This window comes from Salmo trutta, chromosome 3 (genome assembly GCF_901001165.1).
Source record: "Salmo trutta chromosome 3, fSalTru1.1, whole genome shotgun sequence".
NCBI lineage: Eukaryota > Metazoa > Chordata > Actinopteri > Salmoniformes > Salmonidae > Salmo > Salmo trutta.
This window is the reverse complement of record NC_042959.1, coordinates 36,254,125-36,268,708: the sequence shown is the minus strand read 5'-3', so window position 1 is coordinate 36,268,708 and position 14,584 is coordinate 36,254,125.

The window sequence follows — 14,584 nt, the reverse complement described above, 5'->3', positions numbered from 1 at the left end:
TTTTTCTGCACAATCGATCATTCATCTGAACAATATTCTCAGCCCTCATATCGTTCATATGGCTCATTGTGGACATGCTCTCAGTTCGGAAAACAAATTCTTTGTGTTGCACAGTTTTTTTGCCAAGGGGAGTTTTCTATATAACATCGGTGACGCTGAGCATATTTCCAAGGCAACCGTCTGTCAGGCTGTCAGAAATGTGACTTGCACTGAAACGTTTACTGTACACTTTTGTGGTGTTCCCAAGTCACAGACCCACAAGACTCATCAAAGAAGAATTCCACAGAATTGCAGGTATCAGTCTAAGCAATAATTTATTTATTTTGAGACTTGAAGCACTAATCAGTTAATTTGATACATTTTAGGGTTTCCAGGTGTGATTGACTGCATAGGAATATGAGTGCCATCTATCATAGCTCCTTCAGTAGATTAAGGAGTTTATGTGAATAGGAAGTCTTTCCACAGCATTAATGTGCAGGTAGGCCTAAATAGTAGCCTTTATCATTCCAAATGAAAATACTTCACAATACATCTACTCCAGCTAATTACTGTTCTGCACTGTGAAGATCATATGTGATGCAGCCCACATCATCAGCAACGTGGAAGCAAAGTGGCCTGGGTCTGTGCATGACTCGCGCATTTTTCGTGAGTGTACACTGAGCGCTAGATTTGCCCGTTGTGAGTTTATATATATAGCTATATCCTATTATAATCAATATTTTGTTTCCTCCTATTGCAACTGAAAATTTAAACTGTATCCTCGCACTATCATAGGAAAGTTCAATGGTTACCTGCTCGGTGACAGAGCTGCCAGCCCTATTTTCTGACCCCTTACCATGATCCTGAGCCTGGCCCGCAGCAACGTTATAACTTGGCTCACTGCAGGACACGAGCCAGGGTAGAGATGACCATTGGGATGCTCAAGGCCTGGTTCCAGTGCCTTCGAAGGCTCATGGTCACCCCAGAAAGGGCATGTGACATTATTGTGGCATGTGTGATTCTCCACAACATTGCAAAAATTAGAGGAGAACAATGTCCTACTCAACCAGTGAACAACCCTGATAACGATCCTGACCACCCTGATGACGCACGAGATGGAAGAACAGTCAGATACACAATATGCTACCATCATTTCTGATTGACCTATCACCTCCCCAGTGTCAAATAAAGACAATATGCCTTTCTTTTTATGAAGTCTTCTTTGTTTCCTGCAAGTACAAATGCAGTACAGTAGTTCATATTTTTTATGTTGTTCAAACAAGTAAAATCAACCACCTGTGGGCACCTCACCCACCTTTAACTGATGTTCCAGCAGTTGTATTTCTATTTTTATCTTTTGCATCTGCAGCCTTATGTGGTCAATGTCTAAATTACATTTTTCAATTTGTTTCTCTATGTACACCTTGTACAGCTGTTTCACAGGGAGCTATAGGAACACAACAAAATGACATTTAATTTCATAGTGCAGTTCTACTTAGTTTCATTGTAAGTCATGGGCCAACGCTGAACAACATCTTACTGAGGTAAGTTGTGCTGTGGAGGTGGATGGACCCTCTTCCTCATTGTAATTTCTAGCATTGCTCTGTTAGAGAAAAATAAGGTGCAAGTTTTATTATGGTACAACGCTATCATCAACTGTTAAATGATATTTTTAAGGTGTGAACCTCAATAGGCCTCTCTGTAACTTCCCTCTCTGTAGCAGCTGACAAGGTGTCTTCATCATTCTTCTGTAATGAAAATGTACACTTTTGGTGTTCTACTCTAACCCATTATGAAATATCTGTGGAGTATTAAGAGTACTTACACCTGTATGGAGGTCTGTTATGGCAGAAGGCTCCACCATACAGATTACACCATCAGTAACTGATAGAAGATGAAGAAGATTAGACAGTTAAATGATACCTTTACCCAGAAAAGTGCCCCACCTAATTTGAATTTTGTTTTTACAACAGTGTGCAGGCCACATAAAATGTTTCAAATATATACATAACTCTGAGTCACCTTAAAATAGATGATGATGTCTGAAGGACAACTAAGAATCTGAAAAAGTAACAGCAGTCAATTACAAAGAATTGTACATCTACAAGAAAAATCAGTGTGCCAAGTTGTGTCTAAGATGGATGGGTGGGCGTCACTGAGGTAACACTGGCAAAAGGATGAATGTACATATATCATTAATTTGAATAACTAACCTCTTATGTAGGCCCTTGTGTCCTGGGGGGTGGTTGGGTCAGATGAGCTTCCTCCAGAGATGCCTTCAGCAATAGGTCGCCCACTGTTTTGACTGAGGGTCCTCTCTTCAGCCTCTGTGAGTGGTGGTGGACCCCCACCTGTTTTTCAGCACTCAGCCTTTTTTTCATTGGCTATAATAAGGTCACATTTTAAAATATGTCCAAATATGTCCAGCAAGCACAAATTTGGAGACTTGTATATATAAAGGCATTTAGGTGTTATTTTCAAATAGACAATATTAAATACTGGCAGTGTTGGGATATGGCAGAAAAATGTACTTTTTTTGCTTAAAAGATTTCAGTTACTACTTAAATATATCACATGTTGAATGTAACCACAGAATGCTGTTTAATTAGGTAGGGTAGGATAAACAACATCACAATTGCTTGTAATGAAATTAGATCTTACCTGTTTGAAGTATATTTTTATATTTCATCTTCAGTTGCTTCCAAGTACGTTTTCTGCCTGTTGGGTTGCACCTGCATAAATATTAAACACGTGCACACACACACACGCACTACCGTTCAAAAGTTTGGGGTCACTTAGAAATGTTCTTGTTTTTGAAAGTAAAGCAAATTTTTTGTCTATTAAAATAACATCAAATTGATCAGAAACACAGTGTAGGCATTGTTAATTTTTTATTTATTTATTTATTTCACCTTTATTTAACCAGGTAGGCTAGTTGAGAACAAGTTCTCATTTGCAACTGGGACCTGGCCAAGATAAAGCATAGCAATTCGACACATACAACAACACAGTTACACATGGAATAAACAAAACAAACCCAATAATACAGTAAAACAAAAGAAAACAAAAAGTCTATATACAGTGAGTGAGTATATACAATGAGGTAAGTTAAGGCAATAAATAGGCCATGGTGGCGAAGTAATTACAATATAGCAATTAAACACTGGAATGGTAGATGTGCAGAAGATGAATGTGCAAGTAGAGATACTGGGGTGCAAAGGAGCAAGATAAATAAATAAATACAGTATGGGGATGAGGTAGGTAGATGGGCTGTTTACAGATGGGCTATGTACAGGTGCAGTGATCTGTGAGCTGCTCTGACAGCTGATGCTTAAAGCTAGTGAGGGAGATATGAGTCTCCAGCTTCAGAGATTTTTGCAGTTCGTTCCAGTCATTGGCAGCAGAGAACTGGAAGGAAAGACGACCAAAGGAGGAATTGGCTTTGGGGGTGACCAGTGAGATATACCTGCTGGAGCGCATGCTACGAGTGGGTGCTGCTATGGTGACCAGTGAGCTGAGATAAGGCGGGGCTTTACCTAGCAGAGACTTGTAGATAACCTGTAGCCAATGGGTTTGGCAACGAGTATGAAGCGAGGGCCAACCAACGAGAGCGGTTGGTGGGTAGTGTATGGGGCTTGGTGACAAAACGGATGGCACTGTGATAGACTGCATCCAGTTGGTTGAGTAGAGTGTTGGAGGCTATTTTATAGATGACATCACCGAAGTCGAGGATCGGTAGAATGGTCAGTTTTACGAGGGTGTGTTTGGCAGCATGAGTGAAGGATGCTTTGTTGCGAAATTTTGGATTGGAGATGCTTAATGTGAGTCTGGAAAGAGAGTTTACAGTCTAACCAGACACCCAGGTATTTGTAGTTGTCCACGTATTCTAAGTCAGAGCCATCCAGAGTAGTGATGCTGGACGGGCGAGCAGGTGCGGGCAGTGATCGATTGAATAGCATGCATTTAGTTTAACTTGCGTTTAAGAGCAGTTGGAGGCCACGGAAGGAGAGTTGTATGGCATTGAAGCTCATCTGAATGAATTGAATCCAAGATGGCATAGCAGTCAGACGTCCTTTGTCTTCGTCTTGTCGTGCCCCGTGTATATATATTTACATCTTTTCTTTGCATATCTTTTTATATATTTTTTTCTAAAAACTCAACTTCAAAACACTCCTGCCTCACCAATTGTTTTAAAAAAAAGTATTATTCACCTCAAATCTGAACAACATGGTTGGTTAAGGCATATTGAGCAGGGCTAGAGGCTCTACAGTGAAATAAGACAGTAATCACTAACCAGGACAGTAATGGATGAGGCATATTGATATTAGAGAGGCATGCGTAGCCAAGTGAACATATGGGTCAGTGAGTGGTTGGGCTGACTGGGGACACGGCGATTCAGACAGTTAGCAGGCTGATGCTAACAAGCTAACAGTTAGTATGCCGGGGCTAACCAAGCTAGCAGTTAGCAGACCAGGGCTGGCAAGCTAGCAGTTAGCAGACCGGGGCAGGCAAGCTAGCAGTTAGCAGACCGGGGAAAGCAAGCTAGCAGTTAACAGACCGGGGCTAGCAAGTTAGCCTTTGGAGGACGTCGTGATGGAGGTAAGTCTGTTTTTGCCTCTTCGTGCGGTGACGTCGATAGACCAGTCGTGGAATTAGTAGGGTTCCAAGTAGCTCTAGGTAGCTAGTAGGCCGCGGTTAGCAGAATTGGCCTTCAGCGGACGTCGCGCCTGAGGGGCCTGTTGGAATCCTCGGGCAGATTATGTCGGTATTCCAGTCGTAGAGGATCGGCGGGGTTCCGTGCCCCGTACCGGCAGTAGAAGGGGTCCGGATATTGTAGCCCAGGAGTGGGCTTCGGTGGTAGCACAGGAGCCCTGGCCGGGCTAGCTTCAGGCTAATTGATGCTTGCTCCTGGATGGAAACGCTAGCCAGGAGTAGTCACCCGGGATTGCGGTTAGCTAGTGAACATCCAGATGAAAATGTTCAGAGTTTGCGGTAGGAATCCGGGGATATGGGGGAAAAAATTACAAAATTATAATAGGTCCACTATGCTCTGGTTTGAGTCACGTTGTTCGAACTGGCGAGAGCTTTCAGAGCTAAAGGTTAGCTGATGACCGCTGATGACCGCTAGCAATGGTTTGCTGACTGATAGCTGGTAGGTAGTTAGCTGGCTAGCTTCAGGAGAGTATTTAGAAGTTGAGGTTTAGGAAAATATTTTAAAAAGATATGCGAAGAAAAAGATGTAAAAAGAGATACAAGGGACACGACAGGACCAAGACAAAGACGTCTGACTGCTACGCCATTTTGGATGTTGTAAATGACTATTGTAGCTGGAAACGGCAGATTTTTTTATGGATTATCTACATAGGCATACAGAGGCCCATTATCAGCAACCATCACACCTGTGTTCCAATGGCACATTGTGTTAGCTAATCCAAGTTTATCATTTTAAAAGGCTAATTGATCATTTGCAAACCCTTTTGCAATTATTTTAGCACAGCTGAAAACTGTTGTTCTGATTAAAGAAGCAATAAAACTGTCCTTTTTTAGACTAGTTGAGTATCTGGAGCATCAGCATTTGTGGGAAACAAAGATATATCTTCTGAAACTCATCAGTCTATTCTTGTTCTGAGAAATGAATGCTCTTCCATGCGAGATATTGCCAAGAAGCTGAAGCTCTAGTACAACGCCGTGTACTACTCCCTTCATAGAACAAAGCAAACTGGCTCTAACCAGAATAAAAAGAGGAGTGGGAGGCCCCGGTGCACAACTGAGCAAGAGAACAAGTACATTAGAGTGTCTAGTTTGAGAAACAGACGCCTCACAAGTAAGTCTTCAACTGGCAGCTTCATTAAATAGTACCCGCAAAACACCAGTCTCAATGTCAACAGTGAAGAGGCGACTGGGATGCTGGCCTATGCAAGTTTGAGCATGTGTCCATTAGACCTATGAATGTTTTTTTATCAGCATGAATTAGATTGAACAATTAATGCCCCACTTTTATTCCATTAGGCTTGGATCCGCACTACGCAGCTGTTGCAAGAGCGCATTTTTAACTGGCTGTCCACTGGTTTCAAAAACAATTATTGATAGGCAGCTTAAACTTCTTGAATTCAACCATTATTGGGTTCAAATACACATTTACATTTCTGAACAGCCATCCACAACAACCACAATCCGTAAGGCGCAACTATCTAAATGAGAGAGCAGCAGCGTGTTTCATATCAATGCGCTATGTACAGTTGAATTAATCGGTCGACCTCTAATATATACAGCTGAAGTCGGAAGTTTACATACACCTTAGCCAAATACATTTAAACTCAGTTTTTCACAATTCCTGACATTTAATCCTAGTAAAAATTCCCTGTCTTAGGTTAGTTAGGATCACCACTTTATTTTAAGAATGTGAAATGTCAGAATAATGGTAGAGAGAAGGATTTATTTCAGATTTTATTTCTTTCATCACATTTCCAGTGGGTCAGAAGTTTACATACACTCAATTAGTATTTGGTAGCATTGCCTTTAAATTGTTTAACTTGGGTCAAGCATTTCGGGTAGACTTCCACAAGCTTCCCACAATAACCTGGGTGAATTTTGGCCCATTTCTCCTGACAGAGCTTGTGTAACTGAGTCAGGTTTGTAGGCCTCCTTGCTCGCACACACTTTTTCAGTTCTGCCCCCAATTTTTCTATAGGATTGAGGTCAGGGCTTTGTGATGGCCACCCTAATACCTTGACTTTGTTGTCTTTAAGCCATTTTGGCACAACTTTGGAAGTATGCATGGGTTCATTGTCCATTTGCGACCAAGCTTTAACTTCCTGACTAATGTCTTGAGATGTTGCTTCAATATATCCACATAATTTTCCTGCCTCATGATGCCATCTATTTTGTGAAGTGCACCAGTCCCTCCTGCTGCAAAGCACCCCCACAACATGATGCTGCCACCCCCGTGCTTCACGTTTGGGATGGTGATCTTCGGCTTTTGGATAAGGACGCGAGCAGTTGCATCCCCGATATGTCTTCACTTGTAGCCTGTGAGAAAGACCTGATCACGTGATGGAGAGCCATGTGAGTGAGAGGTGATTCGGAGCACTCAACGGCCACTGGCCGCAAAAGGCATGGATTTTTTTGGGGTGCATTACGGCCACACAAAGGGAATGCCGACGTGAAATTGTAGACATTATCAAGTGCTTGTCAAATTGTGAATGAGTGACTGATGTAGTGTGTACAGCCTGCGCAAAAAACAAAGCCGAGCTCATGCGTTTCCAGCGACTTTTTTCGAATCATCATTAGAGTTGCATCATGCAGCCTTACAATGTATTAAAAATCAAAACATATAGCCCAACGTTTGTAGAACAACTAAAGTTATATTAATAACTCTAACTTATAGGAAGCTTATAGGAATACCTATTTCTTTGTTAACCGCTCAACACAGAATAGCCATATGTGCGCACTCCCTCAAATTGTTTGGAGGAAATTTCCTTTCTATTTTATTCAGCTTTGTTCAATTGTATTCTTCATACTATAAAATAATGCCACGGAATGCTAAGCAAATCTTGTCTGCTAAATGAACTAGTGTAGCCCACAGCCATTTGGCATAGCCAGATCAGGACCTAACATCAGACTACATTTTCTTCATATCCTGCTTCTTTAGACCTGTCTAAAATACATCATGGATTTGTTGTGAAGGTGTAGGCTATATTACATGGATTTATTAGACTTTTTAAAATGTAGATGTTCCAAAGTTCTGCTTTAGTGGATGTATGTGTGGAAGCCAGGAGATGCTTAATGAGTTTATGCTAATTTGCGGTCAGTTACTGTGAGACTGACAGTTATTTGCTTGACAATCACCGACTGACAAAATTTCGTGACTGCCACAGTCCTAATCATGCCCACCAGATTCAATCTTGTCACACGTAAAAATGAGCCTACTGTTCCTGAAGTTGGCATCTTTAATCACTGTTATGTACAATACCCTGCCTCTTTCTCTATTTTCTCATATCAATTTGGATTTTACACCAAGATCAGAAGCCTGATAGAATTCCCACTCTTCCCACTGGCTCCACCCTCTTCTTGGGACACCCAGGGAGGTAGGGTCTGTCTGCGATTAGTCTGCCCAGGATTAGGCTCTTCTGCTGGGCAACAGGCCTCCGCTGCTCCCCCTGTTGAGCTCCACACAGCAGGATAGGGGATTACACAGGCACACAGACTGTTGCTGTGCTCCCCACTCAAGGACGCAGTCGGGATTTGGTTTTAGGATTTGTTCCCAAGGCCTTCGAAGAGGCTTGGAGAGGGCCGGAATTATGGAATTATAGAATTAGGAAATTAAATGGCCATTAGATTGGAATGCAGATTGGAATCTCAGATGGACTCCTCTGCAGACAGTATCCCTGTCCCATAAGATATGACCTCAGTTCATGTCTACATGTGCTACATCTCTGTGTCTCAGAGTGCACACATATGTGCAAGCATGCACGCACTCAATATTTATCATGTCTGATTTGTAATCCAACAACATAAATATATTACATTGGACAGAGATGGAAACAATGAGAGAGAGTGAGAGAGAGAGAGCAGAATTCCATGATCATCAGATGACATTGTTGGGTTTGACATCTCATGACATCTGTCAATGTCATGTCTTCAGTCATGACACTGATAAGTAGAGATGGGCTACGTGATGGCAGGTTCATGCACGGTTTCTGTGACAACAACAATAAGCATTGACAACTTTGTTTTTTTCAATGCCGATCCCCTGTCAATCCACATGGGGCTCTGGTCAAAAGAAGTGCACTAGACCGTAGGCCAAGGGTATGATCTCTGGTCAAAAGTAGTGCACTAGACCGTAGGCCAGGGAATGGTCTCTGGTCAAAAGAAGTACACTAGACTATAGGCCAGGGTATGGGCTCTAGTAAAAAAAAGTGCACTAGACCATAGGCCAGGGTATGGGCTCTGGTCAAGTATTGCCCTGGGCCCTAGGGGCTCAGGTCAAAAGCCATTCTATAGGGAATAGGGTCTAATTTGAGAGACAGCGTAGTTATCTTTTGTTCGTTTTTTATTTGTATGATCCAGAGAGGTCTACCCAGGCTAAGTGCTGTCTCTATAGGCTGTCAGAGGAAGAGGTCTTCAGAAAGAGAGTTGCTTATTTAATGTGAGAGACTAGTGTTGATCTAAAAGCTATCAAGTCTCTCATTTAATGTCTGCCTCTCAGTAGGGGTGTTATTCATTATTCACTCCTTCATGCCATGCTCCATCAATCTGTCTCACTCGTTCACTCCTGCTCTTCATCATCCCTCCATATATCTAGTTTTCTCCATCCTCCTCTTCTATCATACTGCATGATGGCGATTTCTTCTAGCTCTTCCAGTCATTGGACTGGACGGCGACTCCTTTGCTCATTCTCTCCTCTCTATCCCTCTTCTCTATTTGTTTATTCATACTGTATCTCTCCTCTCTGTCTCTCTCTACCCTCTTCGTTTCCTCTCTTTACCTCTCCTCTCAGTCCTCTGTCTCTCTAATTTCCATACTTCCCCTCTTTATTAATCCTCTCACCTCAATCTCTATTTTTTCCATCTTTCCTCTCTTTCTCTCTCCTCTCTTTCTGGCTCCTTTGCCTCTCCTCCATTGATTCCTCCCACCTCAATCTCTCGGTTCTCCATCCTTCCCAGCTACCTCCTCTCTTCCGCTGTCCTCTCTGTCCTCTGTCCTCTCTGTTCTCTCTGCCCTGTGTGTACTCTTGCTCTCTCTCTCACTCTCTCTCCCTCTCCAACATTGATCCTCTCACCTCATTCTCTCACCTCTCCATGAGAGAGTCCAGGAGAGAGAGTTTGAGTGACAGTCCTGTTCTCTGTTCTTGCTGGATATGGTCCCCCCACCTACCGGTTGCCAGGGTGACAGATGGGTTCTCTCTGCTGAAATATTCAGTCTCCATCTCCGTCACCTCTCAGTGGCAAAGAGAGAGAGAAAGCAATAGAGAGAGAGAGAGAAAGAGCGAGAGAGAAAGAGAGGCTAAATATGCCGCACAATGTGTTCTTCAAATCATGCACCTTAGGCTCCATATTCTATATGAGCCTGTGCAGTGAATGTATTGTACGCCAGGTTAGGGCCTGTAAGGACTCGTCACTGACACACAAACATCCACCTCCACTACCACCTCCTCCCTCCGGCTCAGACAATGTTTAGACCGGAGACTGGAGACACCTACCTCTAGTAACATCCAGGAAGCTTTCATAGAACTATATCAGAACTATAGCGACTGTATCAAAAGAGACCCATCCCACTGGGGAAAAACTGGTTGAATCAATGTTATTTCCACATCATTTCAACCCCCCAAAATCTATGTGGTGATGTTGAATCAATGTGGAAAACTGATTGGATCTTGCAAAAAGTCATCAACATGAGTGCATTTTGTATTTTTTTCCACCCAACTTTTTACCTAAATCCAAATTCACAACTCAAATGTAAATCAAAACTAGACGTTGAACTGTCGTCTGTGCCCAGATCTTTCTTCTACTAAGTAGCAGAGAAGGAGTGGAGTGGAAGTGGGGGATAATTAGGCACAATGGCCAAGGGCCATGTGCTTCAAGGGCCAAAAGATGGTTCTGGGAATGAGGTCATGGGTGAAAAAAACCCAACAACAATTGTCTGTGTCTCTTCTCTGTCTTTTTCTTTGCCATTCTTTCCTTCCCTCTCTCTACTCCCCCTCTCCTCTTTCTCTCACTCATCACATTTAGTGTGATGCTATTAACAAAACGTATCACTCAGACACGCATTACTTATGAAACATTAGGCTCATTAGCTCCCAATGACATGACATCACAGGAGATGACATCATACATGGTTGATGGCCCTTCAATCAGGATGATAACCATAGACACGCTATGTTATCCCCAGCATTGACAAAATTACATTCTAAGCTTCCAGTTGATGACATAATATGCTGTGCATCAATGACATCAGCTTTGAGTCAACCTAACCAGAGGCACTGAAACGATGACATCATTGACATCATTGGTATAGATTCAATTACATCATGTCTGAGTCCGTAAGAGTAAGTATAGCAATCTTTATTGTCCTTACACATCTGTACATATCTAACACATGTACTCAGAACCAGGTGTGTAGAGAATGACTCAAACCCGAACACGTTTCATACGCACACACACTGGCGAGCAAACATGCACACATTTTTTTTGTATACATTCGAGTTAGCAGATGCTCTTAACCAGAGTGACTTACAATTAGTGCATTCATCTGAAGATAGCTGGGTGAGACAACAACATATCACAATCTTAGCAAGTACATTTTCCCTCAGTTATCAGCAAAGTCAGTGCTAGTAGGAAAATACACACACACACACACACACACACACACACACACACACACACACACACACACACACACACACACACACACACACACACACACACACACACACACACACACACACACACACACACACAGCTAGGTTAATTTAGAGTAACCCACAGAGCGCTGTAGTCTTCTAGCAAGTGTCTGTAGTCAGGTTTGGGTCTGGCTGTGAGGGTGCATGGAGGGCGCGTGTTCAATTCTAGTGATAGGCAGTGCGGTGTCAACAAACATGTTGAAATTTGATGTTTAGAGCAACTGCAAAATTTGACATTTGGAGAAACATGGACAAACGTATAACTGAGACTGAGCTTGTTGCAGCACACACACACAAACTCACACACGCACGCGCACCCACACAGTAGTACAGTATATATCATTCTCCTTCATGCTGAGATCACTGGCAAGTGAGAGGTTGCAGCCTGGTCTCATAGACTAGACGTAACATAGTGAACTAAAATCAGAGACAATCAAATTAGTATGATATTGAATAAAATGTTATTTGTCACATGCACCGAATACAACAGGTGTAGACCTTACTTTGAAATGCTTACTTACAAGCCCTTAACAATGTAGTTCAATAAATAGAGTTAAGAAAAGATTTACTTAATAAGCTAAATAAAAAAAACTATAAAAGTAACACAATAAAATAAAAATACAGAGGCTGTATACAGTTAAATAAAGGTTAAATAAATAAACACAAATAAATACAGGGTCAGGGGAGTAATACAGGGGAGTACAGGTTCGTTGAGGTAATTTGTACATGTAGGTGGGGGTAAAGTGACTGTGCACATATAATTAACATAACAAACAGCGAGTAGCAACAGTGTAAAATCAAGGGGGGTTCAATGTAATTAGTCCTGGTGGCCATTTGATTCATTCTTCAGCAGTCTTATGGCTTAGGAGTAGAAGCTGTTAAGGAGACTTTTGGACCTAGACTTGGCATTCCAGTACCACTTGCCGTGCAGTAGCAGAGAGAACAGTCTATGACTTGGGTGACTGGAGTGTTTGCCAATATTTTGGGCCTTCCTCTGACACTGCCGAGTATATAGGTCCTGGATGGCAGGAAGCTTGGTCCCAGTGATGTACTGGGTCGTACGCACTACCCTCTGTAGCGCCTTACGGTCGGATGCCGAGCAGTTGCCATACCAGACGTATAACCTTTTGAGGATCTGGGGACCCATGACAAATCTTTTCAGTCTCCTGAGGGGGACACCACTGTCTTCGTGTGTTTGGACCATGATAGTTTGTTGGTGATGTGGACACCAAGGAACTTGAAACTCTCAACCTGATCCACTACAGCCCCATCGATGTGAATGGGGCGTGCTCGGTCCTCCTTTTCCTGTAGTCCACGGTCATCTCCTTTGTCTTGCTTACGTTGAGGGAGAGGTTGTTGTCCTGGCACCACATTGCCATGTCTCTGACCTTCTCCCTATAGGCTGTCTCATTGTTGTCAGTGATCAGGCCTACCACTGTTGTGTCGTCAGCAAACTTAATGATGGTGTTGGAGTTGTGCTTGGCCACACAGTCGTGGGTGAACAGGGAGTACATGAAGGGACCAAGCACGCACCCCTGAGGGGCCCCCGTGTTGAGGATCAGCGTGGCAGAAGTGTTGTTGCCTACCCTTACCACCTGGGGGTGTCCCATCAGAAAGTCCAGGATCCAGTTGCAGAGGGAGGTGTTTAGTCCCAGGGTCCTTAGCTTAGTGATAAGCTTTGAGGGCACTATGGTGTTGAACGCTGAGATGTGAACAGCATTCTCACATAGGTGTTCCTTTTGTCCATGTGGGAAAGGGCAGTGTGGAGTTGCGTCATCTGTGGATGTTTTGGGGCGGTATGTGAATTGGAGTGGGTCTAGGGTTTCTGAGATGATGGTGTTGATGTTAGCCACCAAGCTAATATTAGCCACAACAAATTGTAATTTGTAACATATTATACGTATTGCAAATTCTTAACATATCATACTTAATGCAAATTCGTAACATATTGTACAAATTGCAATTCGTAAACATATCATTCGAATTGTAGTTCGTAACATATCATTTAAATTGCATTTTGTAACATCTCATAAGAAACGGATGATGGACATCCACAAATGACTACATACTATACCAAACGTAACATACTAATTTGAGCATCCCAGATTTTTGTTTACTATGTTACGTCTACCCCTGAGGCCAGGTTGGAGGTTGAGACCTCCTATGAGACTCAATCTTAACTGCAGCTGTTGATGACTGGACCACAGGGGACAGGATAGAACTAGTCACACGTGTGTGTTTGTGTGTGTGTATCCTGGGAGAGGATGCCAGGGCGAGGCAGTCACCAGTGCTAAAGAGAGCGGGACCGAGCATGGAGAGGAGATCTTACTTTGTTTATATTACACAGATAGAGGGGAAGTGTGTGCGTGTGTGTGTGCGTGGGTTTTAGGCTAATAGCTCAGTGTGGATTAGTGTTTCCGATCTTATGTAGCCAATTACCAAACTTCCCCCTCAGCACGGCATGTTTAGTACAGTAAAGGCAACATTGATTCTGCCTGCCTTTGAAAGGGTGAGTTGTTCCACTAATAGAAAGATGTAGAAAACATTTAAAAGATTAATGGAAAGTGGAGAGAGTTCCCATGGAGTGTGTTGGAAATCTCCAAATAATGAAACAGACTAAACAAAGTAGAGTTATGCAAGGCACACACACACACACACACACACACACACACACACACACACACACACACACACACACACACACACACGAACAAAATAATTAATGCATGCACACGAATGTACGCATACACGCGCACATGTGCACACGCGCACACACACACAGACACACACACACAGTACAGTATTTATCATTCCCCCTCCCTGCCGAGTTCACTGGCAAGTGAGAGGTTGTGACCTCCTGTGTGACTCAAACATAACTACAGCTGTTGATGATTGGACCACAGGGGACAGGATAGAACTAGTTGTGTGTGTGTGCGACAGGCCCCATTACCCCTGAACCCTGGCTGCAGGTGACTACCAGCACTGTGACATACAACATGCACATAACACTAGCCAAAAGCTGTTTCTCTCTTATTTGCTTTCTACCCTCCCCCTCTCTTTACACCTCCATTTCCCACAGTCACTCTTTCTCGTTCTCCCTTTCATTGTTCTCTCTGCCCTCGCTCTCTTTTATTCTGTCAGTCACTCTTTCTGTCCCTCCTTATCTCTATCTCTTTCTTCCTCTCAATCACTTCCAACTTTTTC